The 6,113-nt window shown below is 36.3% G+C and overlaps 1 long non-coding RNA gene across 1 annotated transcript; it reads right to left on the bottom strand.

Moving 5' to 3' along the window:
- Nucleotides 1-1,883: 1,883 nt before the first annotated feature.
- Nucleotides 1,884-5,786, bottom strand: LOC141410774 (uncharacterized). Its single transcript, XR_012435557.1, has 3 exons — nucleotides 5,658-5,786; nucleotides 3,187-3,283; nucleotides 1,884-2,667 (listed from the first exon to the last, which is right to left on the bottom strand). It is a non-coding gene; the product is annotated as an uncharacterized lncRNA (long non-coding RNA).
- Between the last annotated feature and the right edge of the window lie 327 nt (nucleotides 5,787-6,113).

The raw sequence follows: 6,113 nt of genomic DNA, 5'->3' as shown, positions 1-6,113 counted from the left end.
AGGTTATATTTGCATTTTTTTGCTTTTCAAGTCAGAAATTTGCCTTCAGTAACCTGTAAGATATGGATTGGCATGGCTGCATTCAGTCCCCTGGTCAGAGAGCCTGCATCGAATCGGTCTCTCCTACAGAAAGGTCAGGAGTGTCTATGGCATTCCTTCACATGAATGCTTGCTGGGGCATATTGAATTTTCTCTGGCCTGCATTGCTGAAGAATATATTGAAACTTACTACAATTTAGAGTGTGCTCAATTTAATGGATTGAGAATTGTATTTCCTAGTTTTAACTAAACTAGTAGGAATATAACTTAATAGGAGAAACCACGGACTGAATATCATACTAATAAAATTGCCCTTCTACTCCTAGAAACACTCTTCATAGCTACAAGATGAAATGTAAAAAGAAAAATGACAGCCAGATTTGGTGGTACATTCCTATAATCCCAGCACTCAGAATGCTGAGGCAGGAGGAGAAAGAGTTTGAGGCTGGCCTAGGCTTAGCTACATAGCAAGACTCTCTCAAAAAAAAAGAAAGGAAAAGAAACAAGAAAATCAAAAACAAAAAGAGATGAAAAAAGAAAAGACGATCTAATGAATCAGCCCAATCATTGAAATTTTCGAAGTTATCCTAAGAGAAATATTAACATACTTTCTCACTAACAGTGTACTTCACACTAAGAATATATTGAGCTGTGAGATATTGACTAATGATAGTATAAAGCCATCACAACTAGGAATAGATTTTATAATAAGTAATTTGCTTTATTTCATCTTGCTATGACATCACTTTTGTGTATATATTATGACTTTATACCATATAAGAATACTATTGAATACTAAGTATTTATACTTATATAGCAGTGCTTATGGGAATGAGTGGATACAATAAATACATACTTTTTTGAGTGTCTGCTCAAAAATGTTTTACTGATTAAAAGACACTATCAAAGATGATAGTCTGCCCTGTCTAAAAGATAATTCTACCAATTTTCCTAGAGAAAGGGACAAGCAAGTCTAGCCTTACTCTTACGAGTTTGGCTACAGAGCTTGGTGTTCAGTTGACTATGAAAAGAGAACCATCACACACAATCTCTCAACTTTGTCTCGGAGAAGACAGATTTCTTACGAAAGGCTGTATTTTTTCTCAATGCAATAACCTGTTAAATCATGGAATCGAATTATTTCACATCAGACCAGCACATATTGGATAAACTGAAATGGGTTAAAATGAAATTTCTGGATGATAGGATATTTACCGTACATGTGGAAAGTGTCAAACTAAGATTCTGCTTTTTATGTGCAAACAAGTACTGCCAAACATCTTCAAATCATGCATTATTGCCATTTAATGAAAGTCTACAATGTGGGGAAATTTTTGTTCATATTTTAGTTAATCATTGCAATAATAATAAAACAAGCAATTACATACATCCTTATGGCAGGCACTGTTCTAAACACTCTATCTGTATAGTCAGTGTCCCTCAGTATCTGAGGGGGATTTGTTCCATGCCCGTCTCCCCCATGCCTAAATCCACAGATGCTCCAGTTCCCTGATGTAGCATTTGCACACCTCCATATCTGTTAAAGTATCTCTACAGTATTTTGTACAATGTAAATGCTATCCAGTTGCTATACTGGATTGTTTAGAGAATAATGATAAGAAAACGTTTGTAGCTGTTTGGTATAAATGCGATTTTTTTTTCAAATATTTTCAAGCCATTGTTCATCAGATCCACAGGTGTAAAACCCATGGATATGGACAGTGGGCTGTATTAATTCATTAAATTCTTACATTAACTTTCTGAGGTTATGTATCCCCATCACCCAGATGAAAAAAACTAAAGCACAAAGAATTTAAGTATCTCATCAAAACATTCAAGTCAATGCATGACGAAGCCAGGATCCTACCCTGGGCAGTCCAAGGTGACTTCATGACCTAGCAAGGGAGTTCTCATTTAATAGATGAGAACATGGAGGCACTGGGTTGTAAAACCAGGACTTGAACTCAACGTAACTGAATCCAAAATCTCTACTTTTCCACCATTTTTTGGCAGTACTGGAGTTTGAACTCAGTACAGGCAGGCACTCCATCACTTGAGCTATGCCCCAATCTTAATAACTGGTCCAGTTCCTAGAGAATGTGGGAGGGGCAGCACTTCAGCTCATTAGCAAACCTGTTCTTTATAGAGATGGGATGAGTAGGAGAAACATCAGCTCTGCCATGTTCTTATTTGCTTTGCTTATCACTAGTATTTTTTTAAAAACCTGTAGTTCCTCTTTTTAAGGCACATTGCAATTTTGTATGGGTTTGTCTAGTTAAATACACATTAACAATAGATAACTCAAATTCAAATCGTATGATGGGTCAAATATGACATATTTATTTCCTACTCTTCCTGGAAAGACCCAAACAAGTATTCCTGATTGGTCAGCAGCTGACTAGTGGTAATAATCCAGGGCCCAGAGTCCCTCCACTTTGCGGCTATACCATCTTCAACACCAGACTTCTGAGGCTACCACACTGGGGATGTGTGGGAGGCGCTCATGTCCAGGTTTGCACACATATGAGCTCACCTCTGCATGAAGGCTGAGAAACAGTCTAGCTATATTTGCAGGAAGAGGAACAGCAGGCTGATTCAGTGGACAGTTAGCTGGTCTCTGCCACAGTGCTATTTACCAAAATGCAGACAAAAATGTGATTAATTTACATTCTAATTATCAGTCCTCTCTAATCCTAAGCAAACAACATAAAACTGATCAGTAAATAATACTGTACTTTGTAGCTTTAAAGTTAGCAAACCACCTTTCTTTTTAATGATATGCATTTCATATTTTTAAAGTAATTCAAGCCATTTTTCCTACAATTGTATAAATTCACACAAATATAGAACTTTAAGATTGAAAGAAATGTTTCTCATTTTGTAAATGAAAAAACTGTAAACAGAGAGGATGCAGGATTGCTCAAGGTCACACAGCTACTTCCTGCCCTTTCCCTGTACAGCCGAAGTATTTTTCAATTATAAGCTTTCACATCCTTGAGTAAAATGTCCTTCACTTCCAAATAAAATCTGAACTTTTCTAAAGACTCTTTTTTTCCCCATCCCTCCCCATTAGGGAAACTACTTTTACTCTTTGTTCAAGGAATTGACATATCCAAGGGCAAAACATCCAAAATAAAAAGAACTTACCTAAAAATTCCTTCCTTCCGTACCTGAATCCTAGGAGCATTCTGTTCCCTTTAAATTGAGGAACAGTTAGGCCCTCCTCCATTTATCCTTTGACTTTCTGAGAGTGAATAAAGTAAAATAATCTGTTCAGCTCACCTATTTTAGAAGATGGCAATTGAATTCCTAAAGATGTAAACTAATCATTTCCTAGGTTTTTTTTTTAATGAAAAACCTGCTCAACTGGTAATTCTGTGTTTTAAATTTTTTAATTCCCATCTGTACACCGGTGGTTCATGCCTGTAATCCTAGCTACTTGGGAGGCTGAGATGGTGAGGATCACAGTTCAAGACCTGCCCAGGCAAATAGTTCAAGAATCTACATCTCCAAAATAATAAGAACAAAGTGGACTGGAGGTGTGGCTCAAGCAGAACACCTGCTTTGCAAGTGCCTGCTTGAAGCCCTGAGTTCAAACTCCAATCCCACAAAAAAAAATTAAATTCCAGATATATGACTTCTACAAATATTGACTGGCCAAGCAGATCCTGGAGATAGAATTTCAAGACAATCTCCTTTCACTACCAGCACTATGGCGAACCCCTCACTCTGACCATTCTTCCTATGAGAAAGAATTTCAAAAGGGTGTATAAGGTATTTTTGCTTTTTAGAAAAGTATATATTCAGAAAAATGCAAATATTATAAGCATTCAGCTTGATAAATTTCCTCAAACTAAATAGACCCATGTAATCCATACCCAGAATAAGAATTTACAAATTATCAATGCCACAGATATCTCCTTTGAGTTGAACTCCTTGTAACTGGAGTTACAAAGAGTCATCACCACCCCAGTTTCTATTAGTCTAGATTAGTTTCCTGGTTTTGAATTTTATATAAATGAAATCCCATAATATGTTCTCTTCTGTGCCCAGCTTCTTTCATTCTGCTTATGTGAGCATTCATGCTATTGCAGGTAATTGTAGCTGGTTCACTCCCAAGCTCTGTACTATGTACTATTTATACTATAGGAAGTATAAATATACCACAATTTACTTAGCCACTCTCCTGTTGATAGCATTTGGATCATTTTTAGTCAAGGTTGATATGAGTAAGATTGCTGTGAACATTCTTGTAAGTGTCTTTTGGACAATTTGTATGTGTATTTCTCTTGGCTATATATCTAGGAATGCAATTGTTGGTCACAAGATGTGCAAAAGGTTAACTTTAGTACATAATCCAAAAAGTTTTCCAAAGTGGTTGTACCAATTTACATTACCTCCAATTATCTATGAAAGTTCTTTAACTTTAAAAATGTATCAATCAATAAATCAAATAAGTAATATTCTGAGGCTAAAAAGTAATGAAGTAAAGCAGGAATTCAGAGAAATGCATAGGGTGCTGAGCATTTGAGGAGCCAGATGATTTTGTGGCACACGCAACATGGGTGCTAAGAGACAAAGTTAAGAGTGTACTGGAAATAAACATTTTCCCAAGAGAATGGAAAGAAAAGTGGCTTTCTTGAATCTTGGCCATGAGTGGAAGATGGTAGACCACCCCCTCACCATCCACCCCTTCCCTAGAGAAAATTCATAGCCAAAAACTGACTATCACAAAGGTTTGTAACCCAAATTTACATTAGCTTAGAGATCTGAAAAGCCTCAAGCCTAGAGTTTAAAGTAGTTCTGAATGGGTAGGTCACCCAAGATGCCTAGAGGGAGTAGGGGTGTGGGAAAATCATACATCTTCCACACCTGACCTCAAAGAAATTCCCAAAGGATTACCTACGGATTAAGGACTCATGGCCAGAAAACCAGAGAATCCACAAGAAGCCAAGACACCATAAGCAAGAGCTGCCAAAAACAAATGACAGTCATACTAGATGTATCACACAAAGAGAAACAGACTAGCCATAAAATCAGTGCAGTTTCCATAGCAAATAATTTCTACTTCTATGACTTACAATCAGTTGCTTTGCAATTTCTGTTACAGTGAAAGTAAAGATCACTAAATGATTTTCTATTCCTTTAGAAAAATAAATCTATCTAAATAGTTCTCTTTATATACCGCTTTCATGGCCTCTTCCATATCATATAATTTTACCCAATATTTTATTTAAATTGACTTGCTTTTAGAAAATGTATATTTAGCCAACTCCTAAGAAATAATATCCCAGAATCATGACATTGACATACAAATTATGTTTCTAATGCAATTTGAAATAAATATTTAACCATTAACATTTGAAATATTTGTTCAAGTATTATCTTGGGCAAAATAATCTTGGGCACTACTAGTCTTATGTGAGCAGCACCTTCCAAGACTGCCTGGAGAGACACTCAGAGCAAGTAAATTTCATTTTGAGGAAAAGAATAAGCCAGGAACAAAGTGAAGGCTGAGGGGAGAGACAGAAGAGATAGCACAGACAGCCAAAAAAGCAAAGAGCAGGGAAATACCAAAGATGAACCTAAGTAATTTACAGGTGTGTCTTCATACTGACCCATGTCTATTGTCACAGGTGGTGTCTGTCCTAGGGGTCTTCAGGTTCAGCAGCTATCTACTACTTTCACACCATCACATACTTAGCAGATGACATGCTTGTAGCTGGCACACTCCTATAGCACACAAATGAAAATGTTTTCTAATTAATTTAAGATAAAAATTAAATTTATAGCATCTATACACATTTCAAATTACTTTCCATACATTTCATAAGTCAAGACATTATCTATCCAGTCATCCCAGTTTACAGATGAGAAGAGTGAAACCCAAAAAGATTGATTCTTATGACCATCCATGCTTTTTGTCATAGGCCTTAGGTCCTCTTTTCTCAACCACAGGCTTAAACATAATGGATTTGGTTTTGAAGCCAAATTTTAAGTAACGATCTTTTCAAATAATAAATGGATTCTACCAGTAACCTCCATGATAGGAACATGACTTTTTTTTTTTTTTT

This window comes from Castor canadensis, chromosome 9, assembly GCF_047511655.1.
Source record: "Castor canadensis chromosome 9, mCasCan1.hap1v2, whole genome shotgun sequence".
NCBI classification, from domain to species: Eukaryota; Metazoa; Chordata; class Mammalia; order Rodentia; family Castoridae; genus Castor; species Castor canadensis.
Note: the sequence above shows the minus strand (reverse complement) of the source record. Positions and strands in the feature narration are given on the sequence as shown.